Raw genomic sequence first — 23460 nt, forward strand, 5'->3', positions numbered from 1 at the left:
ATTATGGGGTGAAATGATTCTCTGAATAGTTTGCATGATCCGGTGTTGTGCAATGTGTTGGAGAATTGAATAACGGACGAGGTGACGCCAGGTGGCAGCCTGTTTGTACTTCCTCATTCGGGAGGAAGTGGATGTACTTATGGATACAAAGTGCTGGAGTAACTCAACGCTTTGGGTATCATTCTTGGGGGAAACCAGCTGAGTTACTCTCTTTGCACTTTGCGAAATTGCTCGCAATTTGTTTAATTTGACGACACAGAGAGGAAACGAGCCCCTCGGTCCACCAAGCCTACGCCGACCAACAATCTCCGCACACTAACACCATCCTACACGCACTTCGCGTAACTCAATTCAATCTCCCTCATATATACCAATTTCTAAAACATCTCTATCCATCTATCCGCTATAAATATTATGTCAGATCTTATTTGTAAATACATTTTAGTTTAAATCTATATCAAAAGTAAGATCTTGACCACTTCCGATGTTATTCCGCCCTTCTATCTCCACCTATCCCCAAACTCGCCTTTACTCCGCTGTTGAATTCCGCACCAACACCGCTTGTGTCGCGTTGTAACTCGGGGGGAGTTTACGACCCGGGGGAGCCCGGAGCTCAGGACCCGCCGCCCGCGGCTGCTGCTGAACCCGCGGGAAGGGAGATTGTTTCAATCTTGATATTTTCACTAAAGTAATTTCGGTTCCGTTGCCGGACGCGGTTAACGCGTTAAAATGAACGGATCGACAGACAGACAGACAGCTCTGATTTCAGTTGCTGTTTATTTCACTCTTCCCACATTTACATTTTTTTTACACACCCGGAGCGGAACCGGAGCAGATTCTCAGCCAGTTTCCATCCTGAGTCCAGAAGAAAGGATAAAGTTTCCCCGTGAATTTATTCCCAGTGAAGGTGTGGAGATGGGACTTGGTGTCCGCGTCGTGAAATGAAACTGTCCCGGACTCGTAACTGAGATAAACTCCCACCCTCCCGGGGATGGGACGGGCGGGGAGACGGGATAGAGGGGAGGTGAGTGCAACAAACCCGTCACCCCACCCCCGCCCGATGCTCCAGACTCCAGTCTCCGGGGTCAGGTCGACCGGTCTCTTCCTCTCCACAGACTCTGCGGCGCCTCCCAGCCTCCACCACTCACTCCCCGCCACCTCCACCTCCCAGTAATGTCTCCCCGATGTGAATCCCTCCGATCCCAGCACACACTGCCAGACTGTAAACCTCTTCCCGGTGTCAGGGAGACTCCTCTCGGTCAGGGTCCATCTCACCCTCTTCCGATCCTCAGACACCTCGAGCAGCGGATGCGCTGTTTCCACATCCAGGGTGACGGAGACTGGGGGGAGAAGCAGAGAATCAGAGAGTCCCCGGGGGTCGGGGGGAGACTCGGGCAGCGCGGCCCCGGGACCGGGGGAGAAGCCGCTCGGCCTCAGGCACAGGCGGGCGGACAACTGGAATCTTGCCCGGGGTTTCACCCACAACCACATCGGGTGGACAATGGACATCTTTCCCCGAGTTTCTATCCAGGGAAGGAGAGGGGAATATCGTGAGGTGGGGGAGGGTGGACGGGGAGGACGAGTGCGGAGAGTGAGGAGGATTGCGAGATTGCGGTGGGGATGGAGAAATGAAGCGGGCTATTCAGAAATGGAGGCAGATCGGAGCAAGAGGATATTTAGGTGAGTGTTAGTTTGAGGTTGTTAAAGAGGAGGTAGAGGTGTGGGGTGGAGTCGCCATGACCATAGTGAATGGGAGGGGGAGACATGAGGGGCCAGAGGACCTGCCCCTGTTTCTTTGAGTGGAGGGTGAGAGAGAGGGAGGGGTGGCTTGGACCATGGGAGGAAGCAGAGGTTGAATGATCGGGTGTTGGACAGAATGAGTGGGGACTTGTGGTTGTATGGTCGCTGAAAGAGAGGGGATTCACGGGTGGATTTGATGGGTGTGTACAACTAAGAAGACACTGATCTCATTGTGAATCAATATATGAACTTCACTGAGGGACTTGACAATGTTGCACATGTAAGGCTGGTCCAGAAAGTGAAGGCAGGTGGGATCCAAGGCGAGCTGGTGAAATGGATCCACAATTGGCTTGGTGGTTGGAGGTAGAAGGTAGCGGTGGAGGTCTGTGATTGGTGGAGTGCAGCAGAGATCGGTGCTGCAGCAGGGATATCAAATCAAGAGTACAGGTTTATCTTGAGAGCAAGGAATTTTAAAGTGGATCTGAGTTGGAAGTTTTTTTTACACTGAAAGTGGGTGATATCTGCAACATGCTACAGAGGAGGCGGTGGTGAGGTAATCATTATATTTGAGGCACTTATCTAGGTGAGGTGAGAAGAATACCAATGTAATCTGGGCAAATCAATTAGTAAAGCTGGGAAATAGGTGGACATGGACATGATGGGCCAAACGGCCTGATGCTGTAATGTACAACCATGGCTCTCAGCTCCAAGAGCACTGAATGACTGAGTCTCCACAGCCACCTGTGCAGGGAATTCCAAAGGTTCCCCAGTCTCTGCGTGCAGTAATGTCTCCTTATCTCTGTCCTACATGTTGCAGCCCACATTCTGAGAGGGTGCCCATTCTCCAGACCCCACAGTCAGGGGAAACATCCTCCCTGCATCCAGCCCACTGAGCCCTGTAAGAACTTTGTGTTTCACTGAGATCTCCTCCTATACACCCAAATTCTAGAGTACACAGGCCTAGTCTACTCAATCTCACCCCGCACAGCAAACTCATTGTCCCAGGAACAAGTATTGTTAATCTTTGCTTCAATTCCTCTGTGTCAAGTCTGTCAATTTATCGGTACACAGGAGCATAGGAACACATGAAAACAGGAGCAGGATTAGAATCCGATCCTCAGGCTTGCCCCTCCATTCAATGTGATCATGGCTGATCTAAGCTGGCACCAATTCCTCTTCTGTGTGAGTTCCCCATAATCTTAAATATTGGATCTATCAAATATTTATTTGTAGCCAAGTTGCAGATATCCAATAACTCAGCTTTTCTCCACCACCTTGAGCACATCATTCCAGATATTCACTGCCCTCTGAGAGATGCAACTTCTACACACTGCATGAGAGGCCGCTCTGGAAGGTTGGATCTCATGGAAAAACCGGGGTGAACTAGCCGATGGAATACAACATTTGCCTGAAGGTCGCAGACAGAGGATGTTGGTAGAGGGTTGTTTTTCACAGAGTCCACTGTTGTTCCTTATTTATATACACAATTGGATGTGTATGTAGGTTGTACGGTTAGTCAGTTTGCAGATGGAACTAAAATTGGTAACATTGTGGAGAGTTAAGAAGGTTATCTGAGAGTAAATGGGATCCCTGTGAACTGGGCCAATGGGCTCAGGAACGGCAGGTGGGATTTATTCATGTGAAGGTGAGCTGATGCACTCTGCTGAGACAAACCAGGGCAGGACATACACAGTAAACGGGGAACTTTATAGAACTGAGAGATCTCGGGCTGCAGGTACACAGTGCCATGGAAGATGCAACAGTGACAGGCAGGGTGGTGAAGAATGTGTTTGTCACTCATGCTTTCATAGGTCAGGATATTAAATACAGCATTTGACACAATAAGGTTGTTAGCAAATTAGAGAGGGTGCAAAAGGATTTACAATAATTTCATCAGGTCTGAGTTAGAAGGAGACGTTGAACAGGCAGAAACATTTTTCTTTGGAGCCCATCAGAATGCTTTTAAAAATGTTTATAAGATGTATATAATGTGCACAAATCAGGTGAATAGGAGCAGTATTTTATCCAAGGCAGGGGAGTCTAAACCTCTGACTTTATGATGCTTCCCAGCTGATGAGTTTAGTGGTAGATCAAATCTCCAATTTCCCTTCAGTCCACAATAGAATTAATCTTTGCATATATGTATTGCTTAAAGATGTATAGGAATGAACTGCAGATGCTGGTTTAAACTCAAGATAGACTCAAAGATCTGGAGGAACTCAACGGGACAGGCAGCATCTCTGGAGAGAAGGAATTGGTAACGTTTCGATTCGAGACCCTTCTTCAGACTGGTTATGGATAAGGGAAACAAGAGATATAGGCGATGATGTAAAGAGATAAAGAACAATGAATGGAAGATATGTAAAAAATAACGATGATATAGGAGACAGGCCATTGTTAGTTGTTTGTTAGGTGAAAATTAGAAACTAGTGCGACTTGGGTGGGGGAGGGATAGAGAGAGGGAGGGAATGCCCGGGCTACCTGAAGTTAGAGAAATCAACATTTCATACTACTGGGTTGTAAGCTGCCCAAGCCAAATATGAGATGCTGTTCCTCCAATTTGCGTTTAACCTCACTCTGACAATGGAGGAGAGCTAGGACAGAAAGGTCTGTGTGGGAATGGGAAGGAGAATTAAAGTGTTCAGCAACCAAGAGATCAGGTAGGTTCAGGCAGACTGAGCAAAGGTGTTCAGCGAAACGATCGGCCAGTCTGCGTTCGGTTTCATCGATGTATAAGAGTGCACACCTTGAACAATGGATACAGTAGATGAGGTTGGAGGAGGTACAAGTGAACCTCTGCCTAACCTGAAAGGACTGTTGGGGTTCCTGGACAGTCAAGGGAGGAGTTATAGGGACCGGTGTTGCATCTTCTGCGGTTGCATGGGAATGTACCTGGGGAGAGGGTGGTTTAGGTGGGAAGGGATGAGTTAACCAAGGAGTTGTGGAGGGAACAGTCTCTGTGGAAGGTAGAAAGAGATGACGATGGGAAGATGTGGCTAGTGGTGGGATCCCATTGGAGGTGGTGGAAATTTTGGATGAATATGTGTTCTACGCAGCGGCTGATCGGGTGAAAGGTAAGGACAAGGGGGACTCTGTCTATGTTGTGACTAGGGGGAGGGGGAGCAAGGGCAGAGCTGCAGGGTACCGAGGAGACAAGAGTGTGGGCCTCGTCTATGATGGGAGAGGAGAACTCCCATTTGTAATAGACGTCTATCGATAGTCTATTTCCTGTGATGGAGACTGTGAGGTCAAGAAAGGGGAGGGAGCTGTCGGTGATGGTCCAAGTAAATTTGATTGCAGGATGGAAATTGGTGGTGAAGTTGATGAAGTCCATGAGTTCTGCATGGGTACAGGAGGTAGCACCGATGTAGTCATCAGTGTAATAGTGATAGAGTTCGGGGATAGGGCCTTGGAGGATTCGAAGGAGAAGTTATTAAGAGTGAGAACCAGCTCCGCTGGGCGGAGTAGCGTTAGTAGAAGGAAATTGGATGGTTCTGCGGTCGAGGAAGAAAAGGAGAGGGCTTTAAGTCCTCCATGGTGGGAGATGGAGGTGTAGAGTGACTGAACGACCATTGTAAAGATGATGGGGTGGGGGCTCTGAATGTGGAAGTCATTAAAGTGACGAATGGCATGGGATGTATCTCGGACATAGGTCGGTACAGATTGGACCGGGGGGAATAGGATGGAGTCGAGGTACGTGGAAATCATTTCAGTGGGACAGGAGGAGGCAGAAACAATGGGTCTGCCAGGGCAGTTGTGTTTATGGATTTTGGGGAGAAGGTAAAACTGTGTGGGGCTGGGGAATGATAAGGTGTCAGGTGTACGGCTTAGATGCCAGAAACAAGAATAATGGAAAAGGTACCTCGCTTGAAGTCATCAGGTATTTCTTTGAGTGTCGTGTTGAACGAAACAGGGCAATGAAACTTTTCAATCGGTAAGACTTTATCCACCACTGACAGTGGTTTGGCTTCATCACGAACACTAAAAATATTGAACAGCTGGTTATAAACTAAGCAGTTGAAATGTTTTGAGTTGTTCCACAAAACACTTACAATGTTTCCATCAAGACAATGTCCTACCTTAGCTTGCGACCAGCTTTCTCCTGAAAGAAATAAAACACAAATCTCAATTGATTGAGATGAACCGTCCTCATCCCGACAGCGGGAATTTCACCAAATTTCTACAACACTCTGATAATTCCTATTTCCTAACTCTTATCACCACTGTCATGCAGACAGAAAGCGGATATTGTCGCAGAGATGTAGAACGATGGGGGAAACACAAGGAACGTTCATGAGAATGACGTCATAACTGAGGGAATGGAACAATGAAAAGACTGGGCAGGTCGTGGGATTTCATCTGGAGAAGATGTCAGGAATGATGAGAGGGAATTTAATATTATTGGTGGATTTAAATAGGTGGGGATGAAATAATATCTCAAATCGAAAAGGAGACCAATAATCAAAGCTGAAATGTAACTGGTCTTCAATTATTACCGAAAGGGATGCAGTCATGAGAACATGGACCTCACTTGCACTGGAGGGACTGAAGCCAACAGCAGAGATACATTTAAATGCAAGTGGGATAAACACATTAGGGCTCCAGGAATTTGGGGTATTGTTACTGGGTGTGGAGAGTAGATGGGAGGGATGATGAGTGGAGCAGAAATCTTGACTGGATAAGATGGGCCAAATGGCCTGTCTATGATGTAATTCTATGGTGAAACAAGGTGAACAAAACAAACAGAGCAAATTCCCCCAAGGTGACCACCCACTGCTGATGGGAACCGGATATAGATGATCAATCTGATGTGTGTGCCACGTTCTAGATTTCAATGTTAATCCACACAATGTGGTCATGGCTGATCTAGCCCAGGACTGAACTCCTCCTCTTTGCCCCATTCCCATCGATTACAATTCCCCGATTTTTTTTAATGTATTCTCCTCTGGTTTAAAATGTGTCCAACATGTAAAATCTCTCAGAGTGTCTTGGCTGGAGACTCCCAGATATTCACTGCCCTCTGTCCATTCGTGGTCCTTGGGATCAGATATAGGATCACCTGTCATTGTTCTAAACTCCACAGAATACAAACACCTCTCTGCATTCCGGCCAGACAGTCCTGAGATCCCATAGATTCAGCGGGAGGCCAATTAGTTTCTGAACAACAACAGCTGGAACAGAGGGAACATTTACTCAGTTCCGAATTACTGGTAAATGCAGCATTTATTTCTGAAATGTCACCAACCATTTTGTGACTACGCACTTTCACTTCACCAAACTGTAGTGCAGGGTATGACTTGATGTCATCAGATGTTTCTTTGAATGCCGTGTTGAACGAAACAGGGCAATGAAACTTTTCAATCGGCAAGGCTTCATCTACCACCGACAGTGGTTTGGCTTCATCACGAACCCTGCAAATATTTAACAGCTGGTTATAAACTGAGCATTAGAAATGTTTTGAGTTGTTCCTCAAAAACTTACAATGTTTCCATCAAGACAATGTCCTACCTTCGCTTGCGACCAGCTTCCCCCTGAAAGAAATAAAACACAAATCTCAATTGATTGAGATGGACCGTCCTCATCCCGACAGCGGGAATTTCACCAAATTTCTACAACCCTCTGATAATTCCCATTTCCCAACTCTTATCACCACTGTCATGCAGAGAGAAAGCGGATATTGTTGCAGAGATGTAGAACGATGGGGGAAAGCACAAGGAATGTTCATGAGAATGACGCTTTAACTGAGAGGATGGAACTTAATGAAAAGACTGGGCAGGTCATGGGATTTCATCTGGAGAAGATGTCAGGAATGATGAGAGGGAATTTAATATTATCGGCAGATTTAAATGGGTGGGGATGAAATAATATCTCAAATCGAAGGGGAGACTAATAATCAAAGCTGAAATGTAACGTGGTCTTCAATTATTACCGAAAGGAATGCAGTCATGAGAACATGGACCTCACTGTCCTGTAGGGACTGAAACCAACAGCTGAGATAAATTTAAGTGCAAGCAGGATAAACACATTAGGGCTCCTGGGATTTGGGGTATTGTTACTGGGTGTGGAGAGTAGATGAGAGGGATGATGAGTGAAGCAGAAAACATGACTGGATAGGATGGGCCAAATGGCCTGTCTATGATATAGAATGCGATGTCATTCTATGGTGAAACAAGGTGGACAAAACAAACAGCAAATTCCCTCAAGGTGACCACCCACTGCTGATGGGAACCGGATATAGATGATCAATCTGATGTGTGCGCCACGTTCTAGATTGCAATGTTAATCCCCACAATGTGGCCATGGCTGATCTAGCCCAGGACTGAACTCCTCCTCTTTGCCTCATTTCCATCAATTACAATTCATTGGGTTTTTTAAAATGTATTCTCCTCTGGTTTAAAATATGTCTAACATGTAAAACCTCTCAGAGTCTCTTGGCTGGAGACTCCCAGATATTCACTGCCCTCTGTCCATTCGTGGTCCTTGGGATCAGATATAGGATCACCTGTCATTGTTCTAAACTCCACATAATACAAACACCTCTCTACATTCCGGCCAGGCAGTCCTGAGATCCCATAGATTCAGCGGGAGGCCAATTAGTCTCTGAACAACAACAGCTGGAACAGAGGGAACATTTACTCAGTTCTGAATTACTGGTAAATGCAGCATTTATTTCTGAAATGTCACCCACCATTTTGTGACTGCACTTTCACTTCACCAAACTGTAGTGTAACTCCTCACCTTCAGAAACACTACACTGTCTTTTTGATCCATCTGTTGCTGCAACTTTAAGAGTTCCTCCTGAATGGATTCTAAATTCTCTTGAATGTTTCCAAGATTTGTCTCCATTGTATTTAGGATCTTCCTCTCTTCCTCCCGGATATCTGCCAGTGTGCGCTGCTCTTTCTCAGTGAGAATCTGGTGCAGTTCAGCATACTGGGATGTGATCTTGGACTGAAGGTTGTGTGACTGTTCCTATGAAATAAAGGGTGAAGATTAATATATAATGTCACTGGTTGTGTTTCCTCACGGCTTTAACGGTGACATTTGGCCTGTGCATGTTTTATTTGCTTTGGCATTTCAATAGTTTGTCTAATGTAGACAAAAATGCTGGAGGAACTCAGCGGGTGATGCTTGAGACCCTTCTTCAGACTTCACGAAATGTCGTGAGGGTAATGTTATAACCCATCAATCCTCTACCCCCAATACAATTCCCTGCTGCCTGTTCCTTTTCACGTGCCCATTAATTCCCATTTATCCATCCACCACCCACTTTCCCAGGGATTATAACAGTCACCGATTGACCATTGAACCAGCGTGTATTGGGGACGTGGAAGGAATCCGACGCGGTCACAGGGAGAAGGCATGAACCACACGGGCAGCACCCGAGGTCAGGATCGAACCCGCTCACCAGATCTAGGAGACAGCAGCACTACTTGTGTCACTGCGCTGCCCTATTATTACACGCATCACAGGGATCAAATCTACACAAGATCAGGAAATCGAAACTTAAAAGCCTCACCAGAACTCCAGAAATCTTCTGTTTCTGTTGCTGCTCCATTCGCTGGATCCCTGATTTCTTTTTTGTAAGAGACTGGATGGAAGATTTCGTCTGATCCTGGGATTGTGATTGAAAATCAGAGAATAAAAGTGTTAGATTATAAAGATGGAATTAAACAATTATGCGATCAAAATCGGTTTGCTTTTACCTTGTAGGTTTCAACAGCTTCTTTAACCGGCATGAAGTTGTGAGACTTGTGTTCCCGCCCAGCTGCACAAATCACACAGATCAGCTTCTTGTCAGTTTCACAAAACAGCTTCAGTTCTTCCTGATGTTCCTCGCACTGAAGTTTACTTTCCTTCTCTGTCCGATTCAGGCTCAGTGTTCGAGCTTTCTCAGACAGTCTCGCCAAGGCCCGACTCACCCTGAGGGTGCGGTCTGTAAACTCCTCTCTACATTCCGGGCAGGAGTTTCTCCCCTCCCTGTCCCAACTCTGTGTGATACAGGAGCGGCAGAAGTTGTGCCCACACTCCAGTGCCACCGGATCGGTGAAGAAATCCAGGCAGATGGGACAAAGTATCTCCTCGATTAAACTCTCGACCGGGTCTTTCGCAGCCATTTTAACCTCCACTTCCTGGTTCAAAACGCATTCCCATTCGCTGAAACTGCTGACGCCATGCAGTAATTAATTGGAGCGCTGGAGGCTGAAGTTTATGGGATCAAGAGGTGAATGGATAGGGTGAATGCACAGTCTTTTACCCGGAGTAGTGGAGTCGAGAACTAGAGGACACAGGTTTGTGGTGAGAGGTGCAAGATTTAATCGGAACCTGAGGAACAATATTTCCACACAGAAGGTGTGCACAGGAACAGGCCCTTCAACACACAATGTCTAGCTTATGGAAGGATCATTCAGAAGCCTGATAACAGAGGGAAGGAGGCTGTTCCTGAGACTGGTAAGATTCTGTACCTTCTGCCCGACAAGAACAGTGAGAAGAATGAGTGACCGGGGTAGAACAAGTATTTGATTATGTTGGCTGCTTTTCCATGATGAGGGATGATCTTAGAAGAGATGTAAAAAAATCATGAGAGGAACAGATCGGGTAGTCGCACAGAGCCCCTTGCCCAGAGGAGGGGCATCAAGTACCAGAGGACATAGGGTTAAGGTGAAGGTGGAAAGGTTTAATAGAAACCTGAGGGGTAACTTTGTTCACACAATGGGTGGTAGGTGTATGGAATGAGCTGCTGGAGGAGGTATATGAGGCGGGCACTATCGTAACGTTTCAGAAGCATTTAGACAGGTACATTGATAGGACAGGTTAGAGGTATGGGGGCCAAACGCAGGCAGTACAGGTCGGTTCAAGAATCTAATGGTTGTGGGTAAGGAGCTGAGAATGGGAGCTCTAATGAACCTGTCGGTTTTATTGAGGGCCACATAGAACCAGAACAGTTCCTTCAGCCCACATCAGACTGCAATGCCTCCTCCGTATGTGCCTCGACCACCACTCCAGCGGCGCGTTCCAGGCACCCACCACCCTGTGTGATAAAACATGCCCCGCACATCTCCTTGAAAGACCCCCTACTGTACTAAAATCTATGGCGTCCCGTCATTGACTTTTCCACGCTGGGAAAATAGCCCTGAATCATTTCAAGCCGAGAGCAACCGGGCGGGGGCAGCCGAGAACAAAGGGGGAGCCGGCGCGTGTGGCGCCTGCTGCCTGGTGCGGCGGGGCCTGGTTCGCCGCTGCGGGGAAATATAGACTGTTCCATGAACTTCTCGCAACCTAGTCGGCGTCCACTTTACCGCCCAGGTCAGATCTGTATTTTACCGGATTGCTGGCAAAAACAAGGCATTTCACTGATCCGAGGTACATTGAACAATAGAGTATGATTGTTTGAGAAAGAACTGCAGATGCTGGAAAAATCGAAGGTAGACAAAAATGCTGGAGAAACTCAGCGGGTGAGGCAGCATCTCTGGAGAGAAGGAATGGTTGACGTTTAGGGTCGAGACCCCTTCTTCATTACAGTGCCTGGTATTGAAGTGATGTTATTGTGTCTGGTATTGAAGTGATGTTATCACCATTCTTCAGACTGGTATGGGGGTGGGGGGGGGGGGGGGGGGGAGAAGAAAGGAAGAGGCGGAGACAGTGGTATGTGAGAGAGCTTGGAAGGGGAGAGGCCAGCAAGGACTACCTGAAATTGGAGAAGTCAATGTTCATACCGCTGGGGTGCAAACTACGCAAGTGAAATATGAGGTGCTGCTCCTCCAATTTGCGGTGGGACTCACTCTGGCCATGGAGGAGGCGAGGTCTGTATTTTACCGGATTGCATGGAAAAGAAAATAATCCCACAGTCACGAGGTACACGTGACAATAGAGTATAATTGAATCATTGAATTCAAGTTTACACATGAGATTATTAAATAAAAATCGAGCGTATAAGAAGGAACTGCAGATAGACACAAAAAGCTGGAGTAACTCAGCGGGACAAGCATCATCTCTGGAGAGATGGAATGGGTGACGTTTCGGGACCAGGCCCCTTCTTCATTGCAGTGTCTGGTATTGAAGTGATGTTATTGTGCAGAGTCTGAGACCAAGCGTAGGCTTGGCGATCGTTTCGCCGACCACCTCGGCTCGGTCCGCTTTAACCAACCTGACCTCCCAGTGGCTCAGCACTTCAACTCCACCTCCTATTCCGTATCCGACCTCTCTGTCCTGGGTCTCCTCCATGGCCAGAGCGAGCACCAGCGGAAATTGGAGGAGCAGCACCTCATATTCCGCTTGGGGAATCTGCATCCTGGGGGCATGAACATTGAATGCTCCCAATTCTGTTAGCCCTTGCTGTCTCCTCCCCTTCCTATTTCTCCCTCAGCCTTCGGGCTCCTCCTCCTCCCTTTTCCTTTCTTCTCCCCGCACCCCACCCACCATCAGAGTAAAGAAGGGTTTCGGCCCGAAACGTTGGCTATTTCCTTCGCTCATTAGAGATGCTGCTGCATCCGCTGAGTTTCTCCAGCTTTTTTGTGTACAGACAAATTACAACCTTTGCACGCGTTTTAACGTTTTCCCACGAGTACTCTCTGGAACGATAGGTGATGAATGTACAGAAGTCGAAGTCACCGCATGAATAAATAACACTATTAAATGTACAGATACTGACCATGTGTGAATGAATAGCTTGCACCGTTGTTTGTTTTTTTGTCTGTCTCTGGGTCTATAACTCAGCGGAACAGGTCAGGCATGGAAATAGCCAATGGAGAGGTTGAGAAGGAGTTTCTTCCCAGAGGCCATTCGGACTGTAAACTCCTATCTTACCAGGGACTAACTTTACTGAACGTTTTTCCTTCCAATATTTAATATGTAAAATAATATGTGTGTTTATGATTGTGTTTATAGTTTGTTTGGTTGTTTGTCTTTTTGCACAAAGTCCGCGAGCATTTGCCACTTTTCATTTCACTGCACATCTCTGGGTCTGTGTATGTGACGAATAAACTTGACTTGACTTGAGATCCCTGGAGAGAAGGGATGGCGCGGGCCAATCACGCGGTCAGCGGGGTGGGGCGGGCTATCCTGGTCTGGGCCGACCAATCACGCGTCAGTGGGCGGGACATGGTGATCTGGACCGACCAATCACGCGACAGTGGGCGGGCCATCATGATCTCAGCCGGCCAATCACGCATCCGGGGGCGGATCATAGTGATCTGGACCGACCAATCACGCGTCAGTGGGCGGGCCATCCAGATCTGGGCCGACCAATCACTCGTCAGTCGGCGGCCCGGTGACGTCAGAGAGAACAAATGATTTTGTGAATGGAGCTTTAACTGGAGCGCGCTCATGAGTGACGGCAGGTTAACGAGGCAGTGTTTCCGAGGCCTGTCCCACCTGTATACGACTGACTCCATGCGGCAGCAAAGATCCCATCTCGGAGCTATAGGATCTTTGGTGAATGTTATTTGTTTAAGAAGGAACTGCAGCTGCTGGAAAATCGAAGGTAGACAAAAATGCTGGAGAAACGCAGCGGGTGCAGCAGCATCTAGGCAGCGAAGGAAATGGGCAAGGTTTCAGGCCGAAACCCTTCTTCAGACTGGTGGGGGGCGGGGAGAATAGCGGATAAAGGAGGAGGAGACAGTCAGAGGGCTGAAGGAGAGGTAGGAAGGGGAGGAGACAGCAAGGGCTAACAAAATTGGGAGAATTCAATGTGCGTGCCCCCATCGAGCAATGTTACAAATTTTTGAGATTTTTAAAATCAAGTCTGCAATTTATCCCAACAGATAAAGCAAAAAAAGAAGTTTAATTTGTCACCTAATTCACTTTAATATCTTCAGTATTAAAAAAAGTCATAGAAACATAGACATAGAAAATAGGTGCAGGAGTAGGCCATTCGGCCCTTCGAGCCTGCACCGCCATTCGATATGATCATGGTGATCATCCAACTCAGTATCCCATCCCTGCCTTCTCTCCATACCCCCCTGATCCCTTTAGCCACAAGGGCCATATCTTAAATATAGCCAATGAACTGGCCTCAACTACCTTCTGTGGCAGAGAATTCTACAGATTCACCAGTCTCTGCGTAAAAAATGATTTTCTCATCTATGTCCTAAAAGACTTCCCTCTTATCCTTAAACTGTGACCACTAGTTCTGGACTTCCCCAACATCGGGAATAATCTTCCTGCATCTAGCCTGTCCAACCCCTTAAGAATTTTGTAAGTTTCTATAAGAATATGTGGCCATTTTCATACTCGGAAATTAGCATCTTGTTCCCTATTGCTTTTCCATTGACTTAACACAAAAGCTGTGATCGAGGACAGTCAAATGGCCATAACTTTCTTAAAAATTAAGAGAACTAAAATAAATGTTCAGTTATTTTAGATTGAAGCATTCTGAAACAAATATGAAACAATCTTACTTAGATGACTTGAAATTAAAGCATATAATTAGTTAGTTACCTAATTCTAGCTAATTACAAAATTCAATTACCAGATCTAAACATCTATCAATTTCTTACGAATAGATTAACATTTTTAGTTACGGAGGGTGCGGTCTTTGCGGAAGGCAGACATGTGGGGAGATGGGAAGATGGGGCCAGTGGTGAGGTCACGTTGGAGGTGGTGAAACTGACAGAGTTGTAGACTGTCACGCTGGTGAGTTCCCTGCCAGCCCTCTGCTGTTTTTCAGTCCTCCGAGCGCTGCGGTCCTCGCTCTGGTCCACGACGCCGGCAGCCTAGCTTGGGCCCGGTGCCCGACGGGGAGGCTTGTGCTCCATGACCGGTAGCTGCTGCCTCTACCCCCTCCCCCACTACCCCCTCCCCATGGCAGAGAAAGCGAGAGAGGTGGGGGGGGGGGAAGAGGGGGGGGGTGGAGGAACTGGGGAGAGAGGGGGTGGAGAGGGTGTGGGTGGGGGGGTGGGGGTGGGGTGTGGATGCCTTGTGCCTATCAAACCCTCAACTCCCCCAAGTTAGGCAATTCAGGGACTATTTGGGGAATCTGGTAGGACCAAGGCAATGGGTGATTTTGTATTTCCAAGGCTGTAATTGACCATCTAAACCTGGTTTTAACTGGTATCTTTAATAACTAGGCTAGCCTAGATGGGTCCAAGGGTCCATTTAGGGTATCTGGTAGACCCAAGGCAGCAGATAATTGTTCATTTATAGGTCATAGGTCAGCAGATAGGGTCATTTTTTACCCCTCCCCCTTGGTGTGATAGATCATTTAAACTTGGTTTTAGCCTCCGGGTTTCGGCTCGAAACGTTGCCTATTTCCTTCCCTCCATAGATGCTGCTGCACCCGCAGCGTTTCTCCAACATTTTTGTGTCCCTTCGATTTTCCAGCATCTGCAGTTCCATCTTAAACACTTCTTAACCACTTACAATATTGTAGGTTTGTAGATTAATACAACATACACTTAATACCCTGATGTTGAATTTGGATAATTCGCATAACCAGTAACATTCACAAGAACTGAATAGAAAGATTTATATGAATTCTGTGCTTGGTGCTTCTAATACTACAATTGAAATAAACCCAAATCACTTCGCACTGTATAGCATCTTTTTAAACTCCTTTTGTGTGTTCCTGTCTACAAATTGACTCCTGCATTTCAGTTGCCATTCGTGGCTGCTCTTCAAAGAGACTTATGCCCCTGTCCCACTTAGGAAACCTGAACGGAAACCTCTGGAGACTTTGCCCAAGGTTTCCGTGCGGTTCCCGGAGGTTTTTGTCAGTCTCCCTACCTGCAACCTCCGGCAACCACCTGCAACCTCCGGTATTGATATCCCTGCATGACAATAAGGTTTCGATGATCGAGCCTATATCCTTCTGCAGACTTTGACAGACTACCTTGCTATCCCCAACATTACCCATTCTCCACAAACTTAGTAGTCACACCTCCTACATTCACATCAAAGCCATGAAAACATAAAATGAACAGCAATAGGTTGTTAATACCTGGAATATTTTGCCATAGGAGGTGGTGAAATCAGATGTAACCACTATATTTAAGAGGCATTGCGATTTGGCAAACGAGGTGTAGAATAAGGTACACAAAAATGTTGGAGAAACTCAGCGGGTGCAGCAGCATCTATGGAGCGAAGGAAATAGGCAACGTTTCGGGCCGAAAACCCTTCTTCAGACTAATATGGTTCTAATGTGGGCAAATGGGATTTGTGTGGCTGGGGAAAAGGGTGGACATGGAGGTGATGGGCCCAATGGCCTGATTCTGTAATGTACAACCATGGCTCTCTGGCTCCAAGAGCACTGAATGACTGATTATGCACAGCCACCGGGTGTGCAGTGAATTCTAAAGGTTGCCTAGTCTCAGCATGCAGTAATGTCTTCTTGTCTCTGTCCTAAATGGTGCAGCTCACATTCAGAGGGTTTCCGCTGGCTCCAGACCCCCTCAGACAGGGGAAACATCCTCCCTGCATCCAGCCCACTGAGCCGTGTAAGGACTTTGTGTTTCACTGAATTCTCCTCTAATACACCTGAACCCTCGAGTACACAGGCCTAGTCTACGCAATTTCACCCAGCACAGCAAACCCATTCTCCCAGGAACAAGGATCTGTTCAAATGCAAACAATCTTTGCTTTGTCTTTGTGATACTTCCCCCCAGAGTCCATTAATACCATTAATCTTCACATATAAGTATTGCATAAAGATGTCTTAAAAAAGATCAATGGAAAAGGTATCAGTTTTACCTCGTTTGATGATATCAGATGTTTCGCTCAATGCTATGTTGTAGAAAAGGGTGCGATCATACTTTTCAATGGGCAACGCGCTATCTACCACCAACATTGGTTTGGTTTCATCAATAACCCTGCAAATATTTAACAGCTGGTTAGAAACTGAGCATTAGCTGGGTTTTTTTGAGCGGTACTGTAAAAACGTACATTGTTTCAGTCAAACGCATGTCCTACCTGCTCTTGCGACCAGCTTCCTCCTGAAATAAATAAAAACACAAATCTCAATAGACTGAGATGGATCGTCATGATCCCGACGGCGGGTATTTCACTAGATTGCTACAAAATACCCTCTGAGAATTCCCAACGCTTTGTCGCTGTCACACAGACAGTAAGTGGATATTGTCGTAGAGACATCGAACACGGGGGAGAGAGTATTAGGAATGTCGATGAAAATAACTGCGAGTATGCAACTTACGAGTAAGACCGGGCAGGTCGTGGGATTTTATCTGGAGAAGGGAGGACAAAATGGAGATACAAGGGAAAGAGAGTAAAAGAAAAGAGAAGACACCAGAATTAACGGGGCAGAACGCCCAGGAAGGGATAGGGGAGTAAAGCCAAGTGAAATGGGCATCAATGTGAATGGTGCGGGGAGTAATGGATTAAAAGTTTTATCTATGACAAGGACGCTGCTGACAACCTTCTACCGCTGCACCACAGAGCATATTAACGTATGGCATCTCTGTGTGGTATCTCAGCTGCACGGAGGCGGAGAGGAGCGTCTTCCACAGAGTGCAGAAGATTATTGGGACACTGCTACCAGCCTTGGAGGGCATCTACCACACACGGTGCCTCAGGAAGGCCGTCAGCATCCATAAAGACTCCTCACACCGCTGTAACGGACTGTTCGAACTACTTCTCTCCGGCAAACGTTACAAGGCCTTCTACGCCCGAACCTCCAGACTCAGGAACAGCTTCATTCCCAGAGCTATAGCGACTCTGAACCAGCCCTGCTGAGTGCCCCCCATCCCCCCTGGACTGTCTCCCTCGGATGGTCACGTCGCACAGACACATCTGCACTTTAGTCTGTTTGAACTGTTTTGACTATTTTCTATTCTTTTACAAACCATGTTCTCGGGATATCTAAATTGTATTAGTTATTCAAGTTATGACATCGGATGGAAGCTGCATACCAAATCTAGTTGTGCTTATGTGCAATGACAATAAAATATATATTATTATTATTATTATTATGAATGCACGAAGTATAAGAAATAAAGTGGATGAGCTTGAGGCTCAGTTAGAAATTTGTTGTGGGAATTACAGAGACATGGCTGCAAGAGGACCAGGGCTGGGAATTGAATATTCAAGGGTATACGTCCTTTCGAAAAGACAGACAGGTGGGCAGAGGGGGTGGGGTAGCTCTGTTGGCGAGGAATGAAATTCAGTCCCCAGCACGGAGTGATATAGAATCAGGAGATGTATAGTCAGTATGGATAGAACTGAAGAATTGTAAAGGTAAAAAGACCCTAATGGGACTTATCTACAGTCACCCAAATAGTAGCCTGGATATAGGGTGCAAGATGAATCAAGAGTTAAAATTGGTCGCAAAATGTCCCAAAGCTAATGCTACGGTTGTTATGGGAGATTTCAACATAGAAACATAGAAAATAGGTGCAGGAGTAGGCCATTCGGCCCTTCGAGCCTGCACCGCCATTTGATATGATCATGGCTGATCATCCAACTCAGTATCCCATCCCTGCCTTCTCTCCATACCCCCTGATCCCTTTAGCCACAAGGGCCACATCTAACTCCCTCTTAAATATAGCCAATGAACTGGCCTCAACTCCCTTCTGTGGCAGAGAATTCCACAGATTCACCACTCTCTGTGTAAAAAATGATTTCCTCATCTCGGTCCTAAAAGTCTTCCCTCTTATCCTTAATCTGTGACCCCTAGTTCTGGACTTCACCAACATCGGGAATAATCTTCCTGCATCTAGCCTGTCCAACCCCTTAAGAATTTTGTACGTTTCTATAAGATCCTCCCTCAGTCTTCTGAATTCCAACGTGTACAAGCCGAGTCTATCCAGTCTTTCCTCATATGAAAGTCCTGCCATCCCAGGAATCAGTCTGGTGAACCTTCTCTGTACTCCCTCTATGGCAAGAATAATAATAATAATAATAATAATAATAATAATAATACATTTTATTTGTATAGCTCTTTTCAAGGACTCAAAGTCGCTTTACATGGTGAGTCAAGAATAAAACAAAATAAAGCAGTAAGACAGAGATGCAAAGGGGAGGAGGACATGGGACTAAGGGTATGCAGAGGTGAAGAGATGGGTCTTCAGGCGGGACTGGAAGAGGGTGAGGGAACTGTGAGGAGGACGCCATGAGAATGCAGAGGGACTTGGGACAGGTTGGGTGAGTGGGCAGATGCATGGCAGATGCAGTTTAATGTGGATAAATGTGAGGTTATCGACCTTGGTGACAAGAACAGGAAGGCAGATTGTCTGAACGGTGTCATTGCGGAAAGGGGAAGTACAAAGAGATCTGGGGGTCCTTGTTCATCAGTCACTGAAAGTAAGCACACAGGTCCAGCAGGCAGTGAAGTAAGCTAATGGCATGTTGGGCTTCAAAACTAGAGGAATTGAGTACAGGAGCAAAGAGGTCCTTCTGCAGTTGTACTAGACTGAAGTGAGACCAAACCTGGAGTATTGTGTGCAGTTTTGGTCTCCAAATTTGAGGAAGGGCATTCTTGCTATTGAGGGAGTGCAGCTTAGGTTCACAAGGTTAATTCCCGGGATGGCGGGACTGTCATATATTGATAGAATGGAGCAGCTGGGCTTGTATAATAACATATAACAATTACAGCACGGAAACAGGCCATCTCGGCCCTACAAGTCCGTGCCGAACAACTTTATAGTCTGGAATTTAGGATGGAAGGGGATCTTATTGAAACATATAGGATTATTAAGGAATTTGACACGCTAGAGGCAGGAAACATGTTCCTGATGTTCAGGGAATCCAGAACCAGGGGCCACAGTTCAAGAATAAGGCATAGGCCATTTAGAGATGAGGAAAAACATTTCACCCCGAGTTGTGAATCTGTGGAATGATCTACCTCAGAAGGCAGTGGAGGCCAATTCTCTGGATGCTTTCAAGAGAGAGTTTGATAGAGCTCTTAATGATAGCGGAGTCAGGGGATATGTGGAGAAGGCAGGAATGGGGTACTGATTGTGGATGATCAGACATGATCATATTGAATGGCTCGAAGGGCCTACTCCTGCACCATTTGTCTTTTATTGTAACATGTCAGAGATAATGTGATGGAACATTTTAAGATCAGCGGCAGATTTAAATGTGTGGGGGTTGGAAATATTGTCACTACTTATGGGGAGAAGAAAAATAAAACCTGAAATGTATGATGGCCTTTAATAAATTCTACAAGAATAACAGTAAAAAGAATGTGGAACTCACAGGGTGGCCTGAAGACAATATTGCAGATAAATTTAAGTTGAAGTAGGATAAATACATGAAGTTTCCTGGAATTTGGGGCATTATTGTCGGATGTGGTGAGTAGTTCGACAGATGGAACATTGACCTAGTACTGAAATACTGGTAAATGCAGCATTTATTTCAGAAATTTAACCCACCATTTTGTTACTGTGCACTTTCACTTTGCCAACTGTAGTGTAACCCCTCACCTTCAGAAATATCACACCGTCCTTGTGGTCTATCTGTCCCTGTAATTTTGAGAGTTCCTCCTGAATGGAATTTAAATTCTCTTGAATCTCTTGAAGATTTTTCTCCATTGTTTTTACAATCTTCTCCCCTTCTTCCCGGACATCTCCGAGTAAGCGCTGCTCTTTCTCAGTGAGAATCTGGTGCAGTTCAGCAAACTGGGATGTGATCAGTGACTGAAGGTTGTGTGACTCTTCCTGTCAGATGAAAGATGCAAATCAATATAAACCACGTCAAAGCAAAACTGGCAAAGTCTATAGCAAAATTGGGAAAATCAAGACACATTCTGGACCACAAATTATTACATACTCTGTATAATACACTCATATTGCCATATCTGAGTTACTGTGTGGAGATATGGGTTAACACCTACAAAATCAACCTACAGCCATTATGCACATTACAAAAAACAGCAATAAGAATGATCAATAACGTTGGATATCTTGAACATACCAATTTATTATTCTTAAAGTCACATACACTGAAGTTCACTGATCTGGTTAAATTTAAGACTGCGCAAATCATGTACAAAGCAACAAACAATTTACTTCCAAGAAATATACAAAAACTGTTTATGGAAAGACAGGGTGGGTATAATTTGAGAGGGGAACATAATTAAAAAAAACTCTTAAACAGAACAACTCTTAAAAGTATGTGCATAGCAATCAGTTTAAAAAGATGTACAAAAACACTTGTTTAAAGGGGTATTGGAATGAGGATAGGTGAGTGGGATATTTGTTATACTGATTGTATTGGGAAGGGTGATTATAGAGTGATGGGTTGTATATATGACTAAGATACTGTATAGTATATGCGGGTTTTTTATTTTATTTCTCTTTTTTGTATGGCTTTGTAAATATTTGATTAGTGTTCAAATGTAACTCATTTGTGTACATATAGTGGATGGTGTACATATGGTGTACATATAGCAGCTAAATTTGTATAAGATAATTACAAGCAGTTGAATAAGGGGTGGGAATTAATAAGCTTTGGCTTCTTCCTGCTGCTTTTCGGACACATATGATTTCATTTATTTATAGATATTGTTTATGACACTTTATAAATATTCTTGTTTTGTTTTTTGTATGCTGTTTCACATTTGCTTTTTATTCTTTTATTCTGTTCGAAATAAATAATAAAATTAAATTAAAAAATATATATAATGTGTCACTCTGCCGTGTTTCCTCATGACATGGAATGTGACAATCAGCTAATCAATGTCGAGTTCTGGAGTGCAGAAATATGCCATTCGGCCCAACATGTCCATGCTGGGCTCTGTACGTATCTACACTAATCCCATTTACATGTATTTAATCCATAGCTTTCATTACCTTGGCAATTTAAGTACTCGTCTTGATAATTATGAAATATTATGTGAAAGTAACGCACAATCACATAATTCCCATTTCCCCAGTATAATTCCCTGCAGCCTATTCCATTTCATGTGTCCATTAACCCTCAGTGGACAGAACCAGGTCATCAGAAGTAGCAGTCACCAGCACCACTTAGAATGACAGACTTCATAGAGTCACACAGCAAGATTGATTAGTAGGACTGGGTGTTACAATCCCTAAGATTTTCACTACAATTGACATTCATGGATATGATCACCAAGTGAATTTGGTAACAATCAGACACATCTTCAGTTGTGTACCTCAACGTCACTGGGTGTTTCAGCCTTTTATCACAAGACATCCTCAGTCGAGGCAGGCCCACCGCAGGGTGATCAGACCTGGGTGTGTGTCTTATTGCTGGTCTCTAGATGGTCACGTGGCAGCCCAGACAGCATCTATCCTCTTCAGCCACAGCCAGTGACTGCTCCGTTCGGCGGCATTGGCAAGTTCTTTTCTTGCCCTCCTTTGTGCCTGCCCTCTGACTCCTACTTCCCTCAGGAGCCTTGCGGTGGAACTGGCTACAAAGCCCCTGCACCCCACCGCCACTGGACACACCCTTACACTCCAACCTCTCTCCTCTGCTGCAAGGTTTGAATATCAAAGCTTTTTCCTTTCATAAGCCTCATCCACAGCCTCCTCCCATGGGACCGTCAGCTCAATGATGAAAAAGTGTTAGATACCGACCAACACGCCCCATCTGCACTAGTTCCACTTGTCCGCATTTGGCCAAGACAGTTCTAAAACGGTGCCCTCCACAAATTTGTTTGAATATCTTTTAAATGTTGTTACGGTACCCGAGTATGCTACCTCATCTGGCAGCTCGTTCCATGTACCCTAGTACTTCCACAGTTGTCATTCACATTCATTTTAAATCTTTTCCCTCTCAGCTAAAACCAAAATGCTCCACATTCTCGATCCCCATACTAAGGGTACGAGATTGACCATCCAACATATCATTTCATTTCATGATATTATACACCTGCCACAGACTGCTGTGGTCCAGGGAGTAAAGTCCTTGGCTGCTCAACCTCTACCAAGAGTTCTGGCTCTCAACTACTGAGTTCTATAAAGGTTCTTGATTCTTGGTTTCTTGGCCCTCCAAAATATTCCAAATGGAATTTAAACTGGAGATGGTACCTCATGGTGGTACCCCATTTCCCCCCTTCCCCACACCTCTCTCCCTCTCCCCTCTCTCCTCCCCTCCCCCACCACTCTCTCCTCCCCCTCTCCATCTCCCTCTCCCATCCCTCTCTCCCAAATTATTGCACACATCACTGCATCAAATCCACACAAGAACATTAAATCGATAGCACAAAGCCTCACCTGAACTCCAGAAATGCTCTTTTTCTATTCCTGCTCCATTTTCTGGATCTCTGATTCCATTTCTGTGAGAGATTCGAAAGAAGATTTCACCTGTTCCTGGGGTTGGGTTTCAGATCAGAGAATAAAAATGTCAGACAAGGAAGAAAAGATTAGACAATGATGTGATCAAAAGTGATTTGGTTTTACCTTGTAGAATTCAATTGCTTCTTCTATCAGCGTTAAGCTGTGAGACTTGTGTTCCCGCGCAGTTGCACAAATCAAACAGATCAGTTTTACAAAACGGCTTCAGTTCTTCCTGATGTTTCTCGCACTGAAGTTTGCTTTTCTTCGCTTTGAGATTCAGGCTCAGTGTTCGAGCTTTCTCAGACAGTCTAACCAAGGCCCGATTCACCCTGAGGGTGCGGTTTGCAGAATCCTCTCTGCATTCCGGGCAGGAGTTTCTCCCCTCCCTGTCCCAACTCTGTGTGATACAGGAGCGGCAGAAGTAGTGCCCGCAGTCCAGCGCCACCGGATCGGTGAAGAAATCCAGGCAGATGGGACAAACTACCTCCTCGGTCCAACTCCCGGCCGGGCGTTTCGCAGCCATTTTATT

At 45.7% G+C, this 23460-nt stretch overlaps 3 long non-coding RNA genes across 3 annotated transcripts; all 3 read right to left on the reverse strand.

The window, feature by feature from the left end:
• Positions 1-1308: 1308 nt before the first annotated feature.
• LOC116969509 lies at positions 1309-16669 on the reverse strand. The gene is made up of 3 exons (XR_004410801.1): positions 16645-16669; positions 16426-16544; positions 1309-1340 (listed from the first exon to the last, which is right to left on the reverse strand). It is a non-coding gene; the product is annotated as an uncharacterized LOC116969509 (long non-coding RNA).
• LOC116969510 lies at positions 4290-5844 on the reverse strand. The gene is made up of 3 exons (XR_004410802.1): positions 5820-5844; positions 5603-5721; positions 4290-4349 (listed from the first exon to the last, which is right to left on the reverse strand). It is a non-coding gene; the product is annotated as an uncharacterized LOC116969510 (long non-coding RNA).
• A 180-nt stretch (positions 16670-16849) lies between the features above and the next one.
• Positions 16850-23158, reverse strand: LOC116969508. The gene is made up of 4 exons (XR_004410800.1): positions 23055-23158; positions 22869-22964; positions 20115-20348; positions 16850-16916 (listed from the first exon to the last, which is right to left on the reverse strand). It is a non-coding gene; the product is annotated as an uncharacterized LOC116969508 (long non-coding RNA).
• Between the last annotated feature and the right edge of the window lie 302 nt (positions 23159-23460).

This window comes from Amblyraja radiata, unplaced genomic scaffold (genome assembly GCF_010909765.2).
Source record: "Amblyraja radiata isolate CabotCenter1 unplaced genomic scaffold, sAmbRad1.1.pri S67, whole genome shotgun sequence".
In the NCBI taxonomy this organism is placed as follows: Eukaryota; Metazoa; Chordata; class Chondrichthyes; order Rajiformes; family Rajidae; genus Amblyraja; species Amblyraja radiata.